The sequence below is a fragment of the Macrosteles quadrilineatus genome, unplaced genomic scaffold (genome assembly GCF_028750875.1).
Source record: "Macrosteles quadrilineatus isolate MER2022 unplaced genomic scaffold, UCM_ALF_1.0 Scaffold_3__2_contigs__length_128488019, whole genome shotgun sequence".
In the NCBI taxonomy this organism is placed as follows: Eukaryota; Metazoa; Arthropoda; class Insecta; order Hemiptera; family Cicadellidae; genus Macrosteles; species Macrosteles quadrilineatus.
This window is the reverse complement of record NW_026542596.1, coordinates 52,585,605-52,606,161: the sequence shown is the minus strand read 5'-3', so window position 1 is coordinate 52,606,161 and position 20,557 is coordinate 52,585,605. Positions and strand designations below refer to the sequence as shown.

Sequence of the window (20,557 nt, the reverse complement as noted above, 5' to 3'; positions counted from 1 at the left end):
ATCGTACCCGTCAGGCCGTCGTGTCGTAGTGTCGTAGTGTGCTTCTGCTTGTGTCGCGCTCGTGCTGCGTTGCCGGTTTTCTCAATTCTCTTCTCTTATTTTTCTTGTAGTCTTGCACCATTGAGTGTACACGTACGTAATGCTTAGTACGTAGTTAGCGAACCACAGAACCGATCGTGCGACCGACACCAGACACCACACCACACCACTTTCCGCAAGCTAAACGCTAACGCTGATAACGATAACAGAAAAAGTTGACCAGGGGCCCTATTTTTGAAATGGTTGACAGTTGACTCTACAGTCAACACTCAACTCAACCAACAACAGGATTTGGTATTTTTGAAATCCAACAGTTTGGAAGTGAGTTGGAAATCACTAGTTGAGTGACTCGTTTTGGAAATGTAGAGCATACGACCGCCCGAAATTCAGATGACGTCATTTTAAACCAATCACAATGCAGAGTTTTTGTGATCTTCGATTTTACCTCTTCTTACTCTAAAATCTGGATCAGCTAATCTCAATCTACCATATTTCGAGATACTGAGGTAAACTGTCAACTCCGCTCTTGAGAGATTGAGGTTATGTCTTCAATCTTAGTGATTGCAAAAGTACCTTAATATAAACTTATAAGTATTAACAATAAAATTTACTATGGATGTTTGATTATTTTATTGTGTCCTAAATACATTATTATTTGCTTTCTTCGTATCTATTTCAGAACACATCACCTTATTTTAGTTTTCTTCATAGTTTTGTTTCATGTTTTTATTTAGGTTAAAGCTCATGGCTATTTGCCATTGCACTGAAAGCTTATCGTAACTTAAATTAATTTGATCCCCTTATTAGGTGAATGGTATTGAAACAAACTATGATATTGTTTCTCTCTACCACAATCTTTAATACCTTAAATCATAGGTCTAATAACAATAATTATCTTTTAATAAGTTCAATTAAGTTAGTATGCCTAGTGTATTTCAAACAAATTAAATAGTCTTATAACAAAGTAAATAGATTAAATAGTCTAGTATTGACACAGTAAATAAAATTAAAAATCGCATAAAGTATTGGGTGCTAAGACATTGACAACAAATACATAACCTCTAAATCACAATTAGTAAATTAAAGCAATAACAAAACAATATGGCGTCGACTCAAAAAGAGTAATTTTTTGCCGAAAGAGAGGAAGAAGTAAGTGCAGTCAACCTCCACTCAACAGCTCGATAGGTGTTGAGTAGTTTTGGTTGTATAAGTCCACCGTCAATCGTTTCAAAAATACGAAACGATTGGAAATAGAATGACTCGACACTCAACTCACAGTCAACCATTTCAAAAATAGGGCCCCAGACCAAAGAAAGATTGTTGAATGTAATGTAATTCAGCCAGCTGACTCTCAGCCTCAGCGTCCAGCGAAGAGAAGGATAATAAGAACCATTGACTATATAACACTACTAGTGTTATATAGTCAATGTAAGAACCCTTTACCGCTTTACCAAGGCATTGATTATAAAACTGAACGATCCAATTGGTCATTGACCGTAGAAATGTAAGTCGCTTAATTGATGTAAGAAATAATTTAAAATCCATCGCAGTATGCATCCAGCTATTTTATTGTAAGACCATGTTATTTTAATCGCTTTTGACCATAGTTCCTCTTTTGAGTGATGCTCACACATGGGCCAGCCGTTCCCGTTCGTGTTTATTTAGTGTTGCCTTGGCCGAATGGTTCCTTAGACGCTTAGACACAGCTGTTAATTAATAGGGACCTACAGTTTATAGTGAAAATAATGGAATCAGTTCATGTTGCAAGAAAGAGAGCTCCGTATCCCTGCTTTTGTAACAGCACACGTTCTCCCAGACCAAAAGAGACCGTTGTAATATAATAGTACCGCCCGTATCCATAAATTGAGTGGGCGTCGAATGGAGGCTATAACCAAGCACTGACACTGGCAGTCTACTCTCTGTAATCTATGCTGTGTACAACTGCTGACAACCCTTCGTGACTGAGAAATGGTTTACTTGGCTAATCGCAGCCAATGCCTAACCCTTCTCTTACTCTGTCCCACCCCATCAGGACCGTAGCATGGTTTATTGGTGTCCAGGGTAAGATGTTGTCATGCGCTGCCCTAACAGACAATGAGAGATGCACGTGGCAAGTTGAGTTGCGTCGCTGACTGATTCATCATCTGTTGCGGAGACATCATTATCGTCCTTGTGATTGTGGCTAACTCCTGATTATCTCCCGAGGTAACAAAAATAAATCCATAATCCTCCGCGATGGCAGCCAAATCCTTGATCATCTCCCACGGTCTCGGAAACATGATATCGTATTCCGCAATCACTGAAACGTTATTGCTGTCGATCTGTGATAACCAAAACATTGCTATCGTAAAAGTTCACTATATAGTGGTTTCAATTACCTTGTTACTGTCAAAACGATCCTTTGTAGTTAGTAAGACTACAGCTGTTTCATGCTTCAGAAGAGAACAAAACACATAACACACGAAAACACGAAACATTTGATATTGGTCGACCAGACGTACGACGGTAATCGGCGCTTTATCACGTGTGTTGCCGTCGTCTGGTCGACCAATAAATGTTTCGTGTTTTCGTGTCCGTGTGTTATGTGTTTTGTTCTCTAATTAGTGTTCTGCCGTTATTGAGTGATGTTGCTTTACTTGTTGCATTGAAGTTGATCCCAAAGAGCTACGCTCAATTATTAAACTTTTGACGAACTCCACTGCGAGGAATATGAAGACTACTTGACATTCTTCTGACCTGATGATGTGCTCCATTCGAAGCATGAAACAGCTGTAGTCTTACTAACTACAAAGGCTCGTTTTGACAGTAACAAGGTAATTTAAACCACTATAGTTCATTCAGACGATCCAGAGGCCATTCCACCATGAAAAAGTTCAGCTAGAACAAGAGCTCGATTTTCTGACTTGGTGTTTAAAGACTTGTAGGCTAGGCTCAGCTAGCTTGGCTCTAAAATGAAGCCGCTCACACACCTATCTCTATGTAAATAGATATTTACATATCTATTTACCTAGAGGTAAATATATCTATGTTTACTGATATATTTTTTACAGTACTGTATGAGGTACAGGTACTACTACTTTAAATTTGCCGTGGCACCTGCGACGACCACCAAAGCCCCCGCTTCCGCGGCGTTCTCATTGTGATTATTTATTACGATAGATAATAGTTTACAATGTGACCTGTCCTCATTGTGTGAGGACAGGTCACATTATGTATGCATTTCCTTTTTATTATAAGATGTTGAAGGAATTTCTTTTTATTCATAGATCTTAATGTATATTTTATAATGTAGAATTTGACGTTTTCCAATGACTTGTATATTGTAAGTTTTACAGGAAATAAATTTATCTTATGTCTTATGTCTTATGTCCCCTGCATGCGGCGTCTGGGACTGGAACGGACGTCCGCGCACCACCCACGCGACAGCCATGCACCCTGAACCCAATGTCTACGTTAAGCTGTATCCATGCATCGTAAATAGATTTGTTTTTTGTCACCGCTGCTTAACTAGGCCTATTTATTGAGCGGAGCGAGCGTAGCTCACTTTCCCTCACTTTGTAACTTCTTTGTAAGAGCATCAGAATGTAATGGCTTGGCCAATTGAAATGAAATTTGGCCAACAGCTAAAGAATACTGAGCACAATGTTTTGGTAAATAATATTTGCAAATTTCCTTCTGGATTTTATTTTACGGGTCACGCAATTTCGCTTGTTATTTTAATGTAAGTTGAAAGAAAAATTATATTGGGTTTATGACATATGGGTTTATCTTGTTTTATTTAAACCTATTAATATATAGATAAACATATGTTAATTGTTTGTAACTGTTTTGTTTACATTTCAATGTTTACTTTCATGGTTAAAGTTAGTTTATCAATGGAAGTAACAGTTTTGCTCTATTCGTTTTAAGCATGGCTCAAAGACCGCGTTGTAATATTGGTCGTCGCACCACTAATGCAAATATTGTAAGATAGTGGCGTCGTGAACAAGAAGAACCAGATGAAGCAGTGGTGGAAAAATCTGATAATGATAGGCAGTTAGCTAATCAATTCCAACATGAATTAGATGCACTACAATTTTATACTTGCACTAACTGTCACCGCCAACAACTAACAGCTTCAAACCAATCACCGATTTGTTCGCGTTGTCGTTCAAATGCAACTAAATTCACGGCGTTAAATAATATGGATGTGTCAAGTGTCCCGAACGAATTAACTGACCTGACGATGTGGAACAAATGTTGATTGCACGAGTACATCCTGCTATGCCCATTTACAAAGTACAAGCAAATAGTCAGGATGGCCAGTTTCACTACAAAGGTACAGTATGAACTATCAGATAAATTTGTCATTCTTTAGAACTTAAATAATATCGGGCAAACAAACGGTGAATCTGTTGAATGGGAACATATTGTAGGGTGTTAGCTGCTTTAGCCATTGGCAATCTTTAAATAATGCTTCGCTCATTTATGCGTCTAAAGTGTAACGGCAGACCACCCTAGTTATTATTTTGACTGATTCCTCTAATATTTCGTCACATAACCTTAAAGTTGCGATTTTTTTTACTGTTGGTATGCATATTCTATATTATATTTTCTCAATTTTCCCTATAGCGTTGTGACGAATAGCGTTCGTACCACGGGACGAAATTAAAATCGTGTTCCCTCTCAAAAACTACCGCATTTACACAACATACTCTTTACCTGATATCGTAAGCCAAAACGTGCTGAATTTCAAAATATGTTTCAAACTTTTCAAAATGTCCTTAAACTGCGATGTTAGCGGGCTAGGCAGCCTGCTAGTTACTAGTGGGCGTGAATGTGCGTGATGTGAACTAAATTACATACCGTGGAGACTGACGAGCCTACACGCTAGCGACACAAAACCACAATCATGTATTTAACCTAAAAATAGTATAACATGCTTATGTAGTTAAAATACACAAAAAATTCAAATATTTAAACTATGCATACTAATTCAGGTCTATAAAACACTAAAAAATCGTACTTTGACGATTGTTGATGGTGATACGCTTATAGAGGCCAAATCAAACGTAAATTTACCGTCGATCGTCTGTTATATAAATCACTATTGTTTAACCTATTAGGCCTACATATTAGTGAATTCTTCCAAAATTTGTTCACTAACGTAAGTGTATCACACTGTCTACATTGTATACCATCGTAATCTTTGAGAACTTGTAACTTAGAGATAAACTATTTATAACAGCTATTAGAACATCGCTGAAAGTAAACAATGTTTATGGATGAGATATAACCACTTAGCAAAAGGGATTTAATGTCTCATGGTCATTATCTAATTACCAATAAATACTCTAATGGTCTCGAAAGCAGGAAATAATCTAATGATGAGTAAACATCAGCGAGTTTGGAATTGCTATGGTAAATTATTTGATTAACTGTAACTATGCAAGATGATTCGCATACGCGCACATCGACGTAATAAACACTGTGAACACGAATTAAGAAAATAAACATAAATATCGTCCTGAAATTTTGTAAATACTCAGAATGTGTAAAGACGCAAGCAGAGAGAAAGAATAAGTAATTGTTGAGTTTCTTTCACAGTGATAAGTACAAATGAATAATGATTAATTGTGTACACTCTCCTTCAAAACTCTCTCACATTTTCTCCCATTATAACCAATCCAAGACTTCGTCGCCACAGTGGAAATATTCAAAGTAAAAATACCCCACCGCAGCAAACCTGCATACTAAGCGAATTTACATTTACCTGGCTGGATTTCTACTAAAATATACCCTGAAAATGTTCAGATTTATTCCCTATTTAAATAACATTAAGTTTAATGAGTACCTAGGTTTGCTGCTACAGGGAAGGTATTGAGTTGTGTTTTTGTTGAAATGTTGATAGCTTAGTATGAAATAAACAAAATTGCCAAATTTGATTAAAATATGTCCTTAAACAAGCAAACTACAACAGTTTATTTATACTCCATTAGAATAACATGGGAATTTTTAATTTAAAGGTTTTTAATTATCTCTGTAACACTTTTTATATATGGTTAGGCATACAACAACGCTTCAATATAAAACATTATTTCTTTTTTTAAGCTCTACGAAATGGTCTGGAAAGAAATTGTGAAATTTTATGAACCCCCTATGTGCCCCTATGCATAAAAAACCCCTATACAACCCCGTTCCTATAGTCCGATCATGCTGGTTCGCGAACTCGTTCGAATAAATGTAGGTTTACACGTTTCTACAAAATTTCATCAAAATCGGATCATTTTTGCTCAAGTTACGAAAAAGTGAATCAGTCCCGGGTCTAGGTCTTACTATGAGTACTATCATCATTGACTTACGGTAATAGCTTATTCCTTATATGGGAAATTCGCTAAAGCCCGTGAATATTCACATATTCACACAAACCTAGACACAAACACAAACTCTAGTTTCAATTAAATGGTTAAACCTAACCGTGCAATCAACACAATTATTGCATCCATTTGAACTATATTTAAGACAACTGAAACTAATTACAACAACTGAATAATACTATACAGTGCGCACAGGTAATTAAACTCAATAACCAAACAATTAAACTGAAAAACGAAATAAAAACTATATAGCAAAAACGCTGCGAACTGCACTCGGGGAGGGCTCCCGCACGACGCACGACTAACAACCGTGTAGTGTGAAAAGGGCCATATGGTCACATGGTCCACTAGCAGTAGACACGACTATTACTCGTGCGGGAGTCGGATACCAACCGTGTGCACCTACGGTCGCTACGCGGGTGAAAATCGTACACGGTTTGTAATCGTATAATGTGAAAGGGGCCATAAGCTCCAATGCGATACAGCAAATACGACTAATAACCGCACGAGCGAAAACGTATAGTGTGAAAGGAGCGTTACTCATCTACACTCTGTAAAGAATGTGTTTAATTTTTTCCTCCAAAGACTTTATTTCAGTGCTTGGACAGTTAATTAGTTAAAAGCTGATAAACGGTGTCATGTAAACCGGGCTTATTCAGGTTAATTAATTGTGGCCGGTGTGTGTGTGTGCGTGCGGCAGCGAGAACGCGCGTGCGTGTGCGACAGTGAGAGAGAAAGAGACAGTCATTGTTGAGGTGCGAGCGCGCTTGGACGGTTGGTACGTCTGGTCTGTGTTGTGTTTTTGAACCACTCGGTTCGGTTTGTTTCAGTTTCAGTTGCGCTCGCTTCGAGTGTAGATCGCCGCGTTCGTATCGTGTGGGTGTCAAAGTGCCTCGTTGTTGTGTTGGAATAGAGCCACTGTTTATCCACTGAATTCTTGTAAGTAATCCAGTTCACTTTTTTTTATTATTTTTGTTTATTAGGGCATGTAAACATAGTGTAACTTATGCCAATATTGTGGATAGTAAATAGGTACTTTTATATACTTATTTTTATTGCAAGTTTCTCAAATCTAATTAACTTTATTGCTATTATAAAACAAAATAATATACACCCATTGATTTTGATATACGTAATAAAGCCATTAAGGATATTTTTAACCAATTTGTTGTCTAGCTGAGAAAGATAAACAGTAGGTATCTGAAGGAGAATATAAGAAGACATAACAAATAAATTTTTAGAGGAGCGCAGGAGTAATGTAGGCCTAGTCTTTTAAATTTTGTTTGCTTCGAAATCGGTTATACGAATTCTACAATCTGTTATACTTCAATAGAATGAAAATAAATAACAGCAAAAAACTTATTATACTGTAGCAATGAAAAACTGACGGGGTGAAAAAAAAGAAAATTAATAACTATTCCCAACCAACCACAACACTGTCTGTGCACATAATAATAAGAGAACGGTACAGTATTTGGTATTTTAGAACATCAACATCTGCAAACTGCCGGTGGCTATATTAAAATTGGCCTGTATTTTATCTTCGAACTGGCAACAAGCTTCCCATGGAAACATATAGGCATAGTACCTCACTAGGCATTTTAGTCTGGTTGAAATTATGACTACATCATCAAATATAACCAAAATCAAATCCAAGATGAACCAAGTAAAATATCGGCTCCCAAAATTTGGCTCTCTCAGTCACGTCAATGAAATTTCTTTTGCAAATTTGACGTACGACATTGGTTTAGAATACATATCGTCCTATTATGTTTATGCTATGGTTTAAGGACAATAAATTATTTGATTTGATCATACAATTCTAAGCACGTTCAGATGTGTTTCATGTCATACCCGTGGGTTGGCCGATGACAAAATGTGTCTTGCCTATTTAACCAAAAATGTACAGTGTAATTTGATCTTTGGTAACAGAAAAGGAATAATTTCCAAATAAATTATTTATGTTGCAATATTTCACCTAAGTAAATATTCGGCGTCGTAAAAATATAATTAATAAGAAATTAAGTATCAAAATGCACACAAACCGGATATAAAATTCCCTAAACATGTCTCCAGCAGATGTAAAAGGGCAATAACATACATTAGCATTACGTCTTTGAGAGTGTATAAGATCTGCGATACGGCATCAATCTTTTGATATATACGGATCGCATCATCTTTCTGTTACTCCGGATACACAAACATAACGTATCTCCTCGGCACTGATAATGGATTTGTATACAAAGTGATTGATAAATACAGTACAGTTCTGCCATTGTTATCATTTGCACCAAGCTGATTTTCTGAGATTCTAACTGTGTTTTAACGGATTATCTTTTAACTAAATAAATAGTAGATGGTACATGCATCTTGGGCATTGCAGTTACCTAATTGGGCTGTTTGAACGTGATACCATAGACTAAATAATTAAATATGCTATACTTGACTGTGGTGATACGATCTTATACTAACAATATTTTATTTTTACTTTCTCCCTCATATGTGTGGAAAAATTTGTTTTCATCAATTTTTTCGAGGTTGAGTTGTAGGTGGAAATATAAGTTTGTTTACCTCCCTGGGCCCCAAAACGTGGTTTTCGAAATGCTGTATGCGGCCTACATCACTTAGAAAACCACATTCCCAGTAGTACCGGTACTAGTAGGCCTATGCTTATATGTTTTCATTTTATGGTGGTTTTTTGCCATAAAACCCATAAAAAATGGCAAAATGGAAAACATTAATTTTCACATAAAAAGGTTTTAACGATTTGGATTAACATTTAGTATGGCATGGCCCTTTTAACCGTAAACGAAATGGTACGACCCCTGCTGTAAAAATTATGGTTCAAAAGTTATTGCGGCTTTTACTTTCCCCTATAAAACTGCATACTCCCATTGCTTGCCCCTTATCTTTTTCATGATAAGGGTTGTAGACAGGAGAATGTATAAAAAAATTACAATCTGTTGTTTTACATTAAACAATAAGTAAATATGATGACATTAAAAAGAATAAAATATAAATTGGAAAGCATGAGTTAGCAGCTAAACAGCTTTAGCACTAACAAAAAAAGCAAAGAAAATAAATTTCAGAGCTGCTGTACAAATCAAGTTGGAAGGTCTAAAACATTTTCTCTTTTTAGTCTGTAGACATGTTGACTGTTAGTTGTCTAGGAGGTTGAGGGCCAAATGGTTCGGGCGATACTCAAGCTTGGAGATGTAAACGGGCGATCTTTCATCCACTGTAAAATAAATAAATAAAAGTGGATTGCCAGGTCAAAATTTTCATAATGAAAAATTGAAATTCCACTGAAACTTAAATAATACAAGCCAAAATAAGTTATACATAAAACGTGAGTTTCCTTCGTATTAACAATCGAACTAATCTACACAGAGCCATGGCTCGGTCCCCAGGTACTTTTAACAAAACAGATATAATTGTACAGCAGTGTTACAAATGAAATGTTTCCTCAAGCAACAGCTCGCCCGTTGATGTAATGTTTAGTTACTTCAATCAATACCTGATGCTTCCAAGCTAAACACGGAACACGGCGTTGCCGACGCTTGTTTGGTAAAAGTCTAGATTCACCTGTTGTGTTTCTAACTATGGCATCAATTAGAAGCTTTGCTATAATCTAACTGTTGTATAGCTTGATTTTTGTTTTTTTTGTCGGTAATTCGGTTGGGCTTTAAGTAATTAAGTGTTTACATGTTCTTTTAATTTGAAAAATTATGTGAGCAAAATTATATGAGATAACTTAGAATTTGTTTTTATAGGCTATATAAAAAAGAGCATATTTTTCTTGATATTATACACAATAATTGAGAAATCCTGATTATCTCAGTCGATAAGGATATATCCTTTCCGGCATAGTTGTAATTTATCAAATGTAGAAATTGATAACACGTAACATTTAATTGCATATTTTTGATTCAATAGAACAGCGTTTGACATTTTCCTACTACTGCATGGAAATAATCACATTACCATAGCTGAAAACAGTGCGCAAAATAGCTTATTTCCGCTCTAGAGATTCCCGCACGCTAAATCAGCTGATTTCACAGTTGGTGTTTCTGCACCAACCACAATATAGTACGTTAGCAACCGGTAAGCACATAATGTAACATAAAAAAGCAAATGTGCCTATAGCCTTAATGCCATTTCATAATCTGTGTGTTATTTGACGTTAATGATGGTAGTATGAAAAGTCTTGTTTGCATTACGAGCACAAATAGTCATTTAACTCATTATTATTTTTTAAATACAAGTTAAAACTGTTTAACGCAAAGGTAGTTAAAGATGCTGAACTGTATGCTCTTTGCTCTATCAAAATTTTGCAAATTCCATTTGTGATACTGCAAGGTTTTCTTTCCCAAGCTTCGTACACTATCACAGTAACTGTCACATTTCGATCATTAGCCTACTCGTGTCGTGATGCCGTGCGATAACGTGATCAGCTGATAAACAAAGACCGTTTAATCAGCTGATTCACAGCTGTTAACCATCAGAGTTGTTTAGCTTATTCACAGCTGGTTCATATTATTTGCACAATTTGATCACTGCCAATATAACACAACTTGTGTCATCTTCAAAGTCATGTTGCTAAAAATAATAAGCGTTGCGCTTCGAAACTAGATTTAATTAATAATATGGTTTGGTACAATTTAGTAAATATTTGCCTTTTTAATTGGGATACACATTGACAGTGTTTCCTAACAATATGTTTAGGTTAGGTAGAAGTAACATGAGAAATGCCACAGGCGTAAAGAAAATAAAAATGTTCTGACATCAAAGGCAGAAGTATCAGGCATCTTTACGACTGGACGTCTTGTAGGTACCGAAGTTCATCATTCATATTCAATTCAATTCCTTAGACAGCGTCGCACACTTTCGTACGCATTTTAAGCTGAATTCTGGATCTGAATATGATCCAATGGTTAGACCTGTGTAGTTTTGTTGCCGACTAAAATTAGCTGTTTCAGAGCTATCATCCCGTAAGCAGACAAAAACAGAGAACATATGTTTCGATGATAATGTTATTTTGTGTTATGGGATGCTATTCTTTTAATCTTTTAAAGGGTCATGATAAAGTTATGTACAGAAAGTTACGTTATTACAGATTTAACTGTTGGCCAATAAACGAAACTATGTTTACTCGCGAGTATTTCCAGGTGTTTATAAATATCCCTCTAGAAAATGTGTTTTGCAGCCTTGGTTGTGACTTCAATTGTGTCTTTGCCAAGTTTGAATGAACATCATTATGTAACAACGTATAAATCATCAAAACAGTTTCATCCTCTTCGTGTTTATGCATGGTTGAAGTGTTTTGTAAATATTGTAGGCAATTCTAATTTTGTATTTATATTAAACTAAGGGTTTCTTGTGCAATAAAAATATGTACTTGCGGATATTTTATGTTTTGTATACTCAACGGGGGGGGGGGGGGGGTGCACGTCTAAGAACATGTGACATGTACATATGATAATGTTTCCAAATAATGTAGGCCTATTTATAGATTCCAAGTAAATTATTGTATTAAATACACATCATATCAATTTTCATTCACATTACGATTACAATTTGAAATATCGCTTCCACCGATCATGTTTATATTGTAACACATTTATTATTTTCATCTTTGGCTTAGCTTGATTTTGCCATGAACACACTAAAGAAACCCAGTTCATACTTAGCTACCTTTTATTCAAATTACTCTTGCAGATTTATGTGTAGAAATTAGTTTTGAATTCGTTAGCCTCGTGTGTTGAAACACCGAGCCATGAACTACTTCTGATGCACTGCATTTCCATATGCATTGACCGGTTCGCGTTTTTCATTGGGAATCTGTTTTGAAATCGTATTTCTGTCGTACTTTTCTAGTTTCAATCTAGCAATGTTTTTAGATAGTTATGATACATTAAACCTGCGTCATAAGGCAACTTGACTGTGCATCCGTATCCTATTTTCGAGATATTATAATTAAAATTGTTATTTGTGTAGGCTAACTAGTGGGCGAAATGGCACTCTCGAGTGCACCAATGGCAGTTTACACTCGCGTTAGTTAGGTCAAATCCAAACATTGTACGAAGTAGGAAAAGCTGCACCAGCTGACCGTAGTCGTAATATCTTGAAATGTTGCCAACTTATTTTCAAGCGTACACGGATTACGTGCATAATAAAAGCACGCTGTTTTGTGTTGTTTGGTTGGAATACTGGTGCGCGCCAAAGTAAAAACCGTGTGCCAAAGTAAGGCTTTCTGTACTATAGGTCGGGTGACTGTAGGAAAAATATTTTTATTCACAATTGGAGAAATTGCTGAACTTGGATGACTATACAATAGAGTCTAGATCAAAACAGTTCTGATCATGACCAAAATCACATGTGTTGTTTGTTAAAGATAACCGTAGGCTACACCAATATCGGTGATAAAGACACTTTTGGGAATCCCCCTTAACACTAGGAATCAATGGCTTAAATATAGATGCCATTCTAGTTCTTAATCTTTCCCTGTATACTTGGTGTACACTGCATTCTTTCATGAGTCACTTCCAAGCGAAATACAGTACAGTAAAACTTTATGCGTATTAAAGTTATTTCTAACATAGGCCTAAGTGTAAACAGACAATTGAATGTTTGCTGTTATAAAATTAACAAAATCAACCAACGGTAATGTAACTATGACTGTAGGCACATGTATGAAAATATACGGGAACCCTTGAAGAAAATACTAAAGGAAATCTCATATATATTCTGTGAAGAGAAAGAAAACTACTAATTACAATCCTGAAAGAGTCAGTGTGTTTTTAATTTTTTTCTCTGTACCGAACAGTCCTTGAACTTTTAATTAATGTACCTGACCAAAGAAACAGGACAACATAGGTATATGCAAGACCCCCACTCGTCCCAAGCTCTTTCATTCCTGTTTGAAAGAAGGTCTGTTGTGTGTCCCACGCCAAACATTACAGTGACAGGTCCAGGTTTCCCGCGGTTTCAGTGTTCTGGAGGGAAGTAGAAGGTGGAAGTACGTGGAAGTGTATCTCTGAGTGGAGTGAGACTGACATTGACCTTGAGTAACCGGTCAGAGGCCCTCCTGCAGACTTTTGGCTCTGACTGTACTCTCAGACTCTCACACTCACAGATACAAGTCAAACTGACCATCTTGAAGCTGCGTATGGACCAATCGATCCATCAATGTTCTCACTTTGAACATTTGTTCCGAATGTCTGGTGATCACGAGGTTAATAGGGGTGTTCTGCAAGAGTGTTTTTGGTGGTCGAAAATGGTGGGCATCGATTGATAGTTGTGACACACGTTATTCCAGTGTGTAAGGTTATCGAATTACTTTTGCTTTGTTTTTTGCTGTCTGCGTCAATCTTTTTAGTTTATGTACATACGTCAATGAGACACCATGTGCTATTTTAAGGCGAAATGAGTAATATAATACTCTTCAGCGTTTCTTACCTAGTTTAAAATGCTAGATCTTTAGCCAGTCATGTTTAATAGCACAACGAACAAGATTTATTTACTGTACGTTCATGACTTACCCAATTAATTATTGACAGAAGTGTCACCACACAAACAGCGATCTTGAACTCTGAAAGCCAACAGAGTCACCGGCCACCGGTGTCTCAATTTTGACTTTGCTAAATTACGATATGTAAATGCAAATTATTTGTCGAGGAAGTTATTGCTAACCATAAGCTGAAACAGACTTTCAGATTCCACGAATCAATCACCAAATGATAACAAATCTCAGTTATCAATAAGGTAAGACAAAGGTAAAACAATTTTAAACCCCGTTTCAAGCAGAGGCTCATCATTTCGAAGGGATTTTTCAAATCAATTCGTACGTGTCGAGCAAACAAATATACATGATCAACATGTGGATTAAACTATACACTGTGTGTTTATTGGAACAACACGGTGTTTCCAAGAACCGATGAACACATGTCAGTACAAAATGGCACGAGACACGCAACACGCGTGCGGCACGCTCACTGGTGACGTCACCGTATGGCACGGCCGTGTCATTCTCGTGTAATATTTGAGACAGTTCACTCTGTGTGAAAAATAGATAAGGTATCAAACATGTAATATATGACCATCATTACAATAATAATGTAATAATGTGTATAAATTAACATGGGAACGCTACTAGCTGTGTATATTAACCCAAATGTGAACGTGAAACGAAGCAAGATGTCGTGAGTTAGATTATTCGTTCCTTTTGTTAGTCCATTCATTAAAGTCTAATGAAAAAGGACAGTTGCGCTCAGTTTCGTAAGAACAAAAAGCTGGTGAATTTGCTTATGACCGAGCCAGTGACCACTATCAGGTGAGCACTATGATAACTTTGGATTTCAGGTTTTAGGGATTGGTAAACAACATATTTTGGCAACTTGTCCTTCGTCAAATAAACAATTAAGCTTTTAGTATTTAGTTCCTCAAGTCAACAAACTTCATAATAACTAAAAGTGTCCATTCATTATAGTCATTTGGTACTAAGTTGTTTGCTAATTTATTTTGAGTCGCGTCATGCCACCATTATCGGAAATTTATAAAACAAGCATTTTGTAATAATCTCCGACATTTGCCTACGGAATAATTGTACGAATTCGCATATAAACCGGCTAGATACGAAGGTAGGCTAAATAATTTATCGGTATTTTTGTTACTGGAAACGGGACATTTTCAACACTATCAAATATTTAAGTCTTTCCATGCTTTGCTTTGTTGGTATAAAAAAACTAAATTTTTTCATTCCATTCCGAAATATTATGGATGTACCTATAATTAATTACGGCTCCAGATGCTGCTTATTGTAGGAAATAACCATTCTTGCAATAAATTTATATTTTATATTTATTGTAGGATGATCATTAAGGTCTCCAAATCTTAATACCTGAAATAGTACTAAAATGCTCTGTAAATGGTACACCCTCAACGAACGTTAATCATTTTACAAGAGTTGAATAATATTTTAATCCGTTTAAGTTAAAAGAGTTAGTCACATTGATTGCAAAACCACTGTCACTTAAAAAATCAGAGTGAATAATACAGAACAATTAACCAATTCAATTTAAAAGTATAGTTCAATTTTCCAAATTTAGTTTATTTCCTCTACAAGTTTGCCAACAATATTTCTCAACCGTTCATGGAACGTTATTACACGGCCGTTACGATATTCGTCGACAGTATTTGCTCCACTCCTGTGCCTTCTTGAGTCTGTTTACTCACTAATCTTTTACCAGACCGTTCAATGGAGGTTCCAAACGCGATCCTTTGTGGAACCTCCATGGCTGCGCTCGCAAGGCGTGTTGTTCGTCCTTAACTCTTTGTGGTTTTGTTTGCGTGTTTGTTATGCTCTAGAAAGAGCGCAGGTTAAATTATAATGTGGGGATTTTACTATGTAACTAGCTGTTTGGCCCGCTCTTCGCTTGGGCAATTTTTTCTAAAATAAATTAGAAATGCAGCTGTAAAAACTTTGATTAACCTGTTGATTGGCGTACTTGATACAATCATAGAGATACCTTCCACTTCCATGGATGAAATATCCGATTGCATAAAGAAGGCATGAAACTGTTTCTATATGAAGAGACGTCCAAACGCCACCAAAAAGGTGTAGGTTAGGTACTTTGTTCATAAAGTAAAGTCAGGACATATCTTTTACAACTAAAAATCGTAATATTTCTGCTATTTCTTATTCGATATTTTTGAACTTGGTATCGTTTGGTAGGGAATTAAAAATTCCAAATAAAAGTGTTTTTTTTAATTTTTTTGTTCATAATATCAGCTATTTTTTTTTGTAATTTAAGTTTAAAAATTAAAATGACCGCCATTTGGATATTTTTAATGAATCAAGGTGAATTGTTATTTCTAGCATGGGTCACCATGCTTCATGTTCATTCATACCAAGTTTCATAATGATCGGTTGAACAATTTTTAAAGATTAAAATGTTAATGTGAAAAAAACAAAATAGCGAATATCTGGAAGCGATAAAAAAATGTTATTCTTGATTTTCTCTTTATTTTGACCCATAGAACCATTTCCCGGAGTTTGGCTGTTTACTTACGGGTCACCCTGTAATTTATGAATACCCATTCGATTGATTGACCAGCCATTTGATGTTTTTGTAGACATTTCCCACGCATTAGAGAGTTTTTCAAAGAACCCGAATTTATATTTGTGGCAGAGAATTACAGTTGAATAACCATGGGTGCGATTAAAATCATTTCCATATTATTGTCACTTGTGAGAGTGATTTTTAAAAACTAGTTTGTATCTGTGTAGCCGTGCTACAGGTGAATGTATAACCACTTGTTGGCCATGTATACCCATGCTGGACAGCTACCGGACCTGTCATACGAGAAGACACGGTAGGTTAGCTTCTCCGACATACATGCAAAGTTCACACGCCATGCACTCAGTATACCCCCTAATTTACATCTAATCCATTACCCCGTATTCTATACTAGATGATCAAATCCAATAGATTCAGATGGACTTTTTGATATGCAATGCTCGTCAGCTCGTGGGATAGTGTCGGAGCGAAAGCAGTGGAAATGTGAACACTTGTGACGTAATCGTGAATTTTCATTTGGTATATGAGCCCACTGAGGTGTTCTAGGACTTCACCTTCTTTAGGATCGATACCCTATCCATGGTGACCCCAGGGCTGGTTGGGAAAGGAGTTGAAAATAGACTATGATCAAGTAAACTTGAGTGTAGTAGTTTTGCTAATTTCCCCAGCAATCGCTATCAAAATCACTGCAGGTTACCGGTACTCACTAATTTATCCATCACATATAGTAAAATCTGACAAATGTAATAGGTAGGCTAATAGTGAGTATAGTGTAATTGCACGCAATATGAAAGTCAACGGACCAATTTTGGACAGGAGCCATTTACCATATGCCAATTAATGATGATTTGTAAAGAAAAAATCGACAAGACCATGGTTTTTGAGTTAGACCATTCCCATAAAAAAAAACGCAAAGAATTCCCTATACGAGAAAAATACAAAACCCTCTAAATTAACATTCATCTCAGACGAGAACTGCCTTCACATTGGCGGTCGATTAAAATCATTCTAATATATCCAAATTTCTTCAGATCCATATCCAGACTGTTCCCACAGCGTAGTATGCGGTTGTGGCGTAGCGAATCTACGAGGCCCGACGGCAAAAACTCGCGGGAAGAATCGTAAGAGGCCTTGGAGGCCGAGGTGTCTTAGTGCGTTATGGCCTCTAACCTCTAGTGGCCACATTCCGGGGACAACAATCACTTGAAACCCGGCCTCGGTAGTCTAGAGCAGGTGTTACGGTGCCTTTGAAACCCTCGGGTGTTTGGCGATCCAACAATGGGCTCTGGGACTGCTGGGATGAAAATGGATTTTGAATGGGCACAACCTGCTGTTCGCTATCCTACATATTGAATGTTAACCTACTTTCTACATTATTCAATATCAAATATTGTTAAATGTTTACGGTATCCGTGTAAGTGTGTGCAGCTCTCAAACATGTTTATATTTGGAAATCATCTCCTAGTACAATTATAGAAACTTAATTTTCTTCAAATCTTGGTCACACTATTTTCGTCATCACAGAGTAGACATTTTCTAATCTTTAATCTGTCGTGAAATCATTAATAATACGAATAATGACGACTAGGATGGGATGACGAGAGGGACCAAGATTTGAAAAAAATACGTCTGTAGAGTTGCTTTAAGAGATGATTTCTTTAAATATAAAGATTTTAAAGAGACACACACCTACGAAAATGGATAGAACAAACATTGAACAATAGTTGACACCGCTACTGTGCATCTTCAGTGCTAGTCAATATATTTTAATCGTCTTTGAGTTTGTACAAGCACATTTATTCTGTTAACTTCCTTTTCGTCTATGTCAACATTGTTCATTTCACTAATAAAAGTGAACATTAAATACAAAAAAATGAACAAAATCAATATTTCAACAATTTGTTTCCCTACAGTCACCCGTCAAAGTGGTCCTCCTTGCACTGAATAGTACAGAAAACTGCTAATTGCTGCATTTACTTACTTTGCCGCATGGTTTTTACTTTGTTGCACATCAGTAATCCACCCGTTCGTACTTTAGTTTCTAAATGGTCCCTCAACTCCTTCAGCGATTAAAATACTTTTTGATTTATTCTAGTAAGTCTAACACCGTTTACGAATGTTACAAACGATCTACAGTAACTGCCGCAAATAAGCATCGTCCTCAGCTGTGTTTCCCGCTACGAGGAAAGTCAGCAATTTCACTGATCCCCAGATAAGAGACTATTAGGGACAGTCCATGCGGGCTAATCTACATAAGTTGGCACGCTTGAGGTGAATGTACCGATCGAAGTGTTGCACAACAAAACATTCGTAGGGGTAAAGGGGATTTTTGTAAACATTTTCAAAAGTCAGGGGTTTTAAATAATATTTGGCTTTTAAAGTCCACTCAATTTGATCTTATGGAACCTTATAACTCAAATACCAAACAATAGTAAAGAATCCTTAGTGAGTTACCTAATTTTACTCCTAGTTAGTTCCAGGTGCTTAAAGCATTTGAGGCAAATATAAGGATTTCAGTCTTTTGTAATGCCATTATTTTACGTAAATAAAAAAATATTACTTTTATTATTTTAATTGTTATTTTAAAAGCTTTGTGTGTATATTCTGAGTAATTTAAGTTGTTTTGTAAATCAACTTTTTTTAAGCCGACTGGAAAAAAACTTTAAATTTTTTAATTTAAATGTTATCATAACATCTGTATCATAACATCTTATATACTGTAGTATATTTTAAACATTCCAAATTAATTAGCTACTGTATAAATAATTGTTGTGAACGCATTGGCTCTCAGTTTAAACATAATTTTATAAATGTATTTCTGATTTTGTTCTAAACTGTAATTTATAATTTTTATTTCAATTCTATAAAGATTAACTACAAATTGTGAACTTGGAGGTGAATTTCGCAGTGTCGGATAACAATACGATTTATAAAATATATAACTCCTGATTCCTGAATAATAGTGTAAAGCATACACTATAGGCTGTATTGTCTATGCTGAACTGTCTACTATTCAAATTATACTGTATTTTTATTTATAAATTAATCTGCGATACATGAATTGAAAAGTAATGTGTCCCTAAGTGTGTAACGTGCCTAATTATTTATGCCATTTTCAATTACCATTATGATTATCTATCTATGAATAGAATGCTAATAGACAATATACAAACTGTCCACGTACCTAATGGCTACGTGCTTCGGTTGAAGAAAACTTAAATGTGGAGTCATTAGAAATCGTTAAGTATGAGGAAACTTGATTGAATTCTGTAATGTCGTAATAGGCCTACACCAAGTGAATAAATTGTGTAGTCTTGCGAAAGAACAGCACATTTTTGTAACATTTAATGTCCATAGGTTCTCTAAATGCAATAAATATTCGATGACTCGATTTTTTTTATTTCAGTGTCATTTCAATATTTAAATCTTTAAATATTCTATATCTTGTAAAGGTTGCACGCAGTGTTTCATAAATTCAAATGTGTGAAAAAATCAGGTATCCATTTATTTCGTTTCCCAATGGCCGTAATGCAGTTTTAATTATTTCATTTGTGATCGTAGGGAAATCCTTATTTTGTTCGCTATACAATATTTAATCATCAACACGACCATACTCTATGGCCACTAAAATATATGTAATCGTCATCACGATCGTAGTACTCTACGTACTCTATGGCAAACACTGCACAGTCTCTGTACTCTGTGGTGCATTATGGACGACATAGCGGTCGGTCAAGTAACGGGTTCTTCGCCTCGCACAGTTCTTTGTACAGCTGCAAACTACAAACTATCTCACCTGTCAAAATTAAACTGTTCCTTTGAATTATGAAGAAAAGAAAATCGAAAATAGTTGTTTTTAATTAGTTGAGCTCAGTACATGAACTTGTAATGTTGCGTTTCAACTCCGTTAGCATGTTTAAAATGCTTTGTAAGGGAATGTAAGGAACCATAGTTTTGATTTTATTCGGTCAATAATTATGGTTGTATGCTGTTGGACGTGTCAGGTTTAGTTTTCTGTCAGTTAAAGTTTGGTTAGGTAACTCTTGTGTCCAATCGAAAGATCCCTGGATTAATTGTCGGAAC

At 36.0% G+C, this 20,557-nt stretch overlaps 1 protein-coding gene across 1 annotated transcript in view; it reads left to right on the top strand.

Annotated features, from left to right (window-relative positions):
• The first annotated feature begins 7,162 nt into the window (after window positions 1–7,162).
• Window positions 7,163–20,557, top strand: part of LOC128989669 (uncharacterized) — a 104,394-nt gene continuing 90,999 nt past the window's right edge. Inside the window, exon 1 of the mRNA XM_054411636.1 lies at window positions 7,163–7,334. The gene's annotated coding sequence lies outside the window, so the exon portion shown is untranslated. The remainder of the gene's footprint in view (window positions 7,335–20,557) is intronic.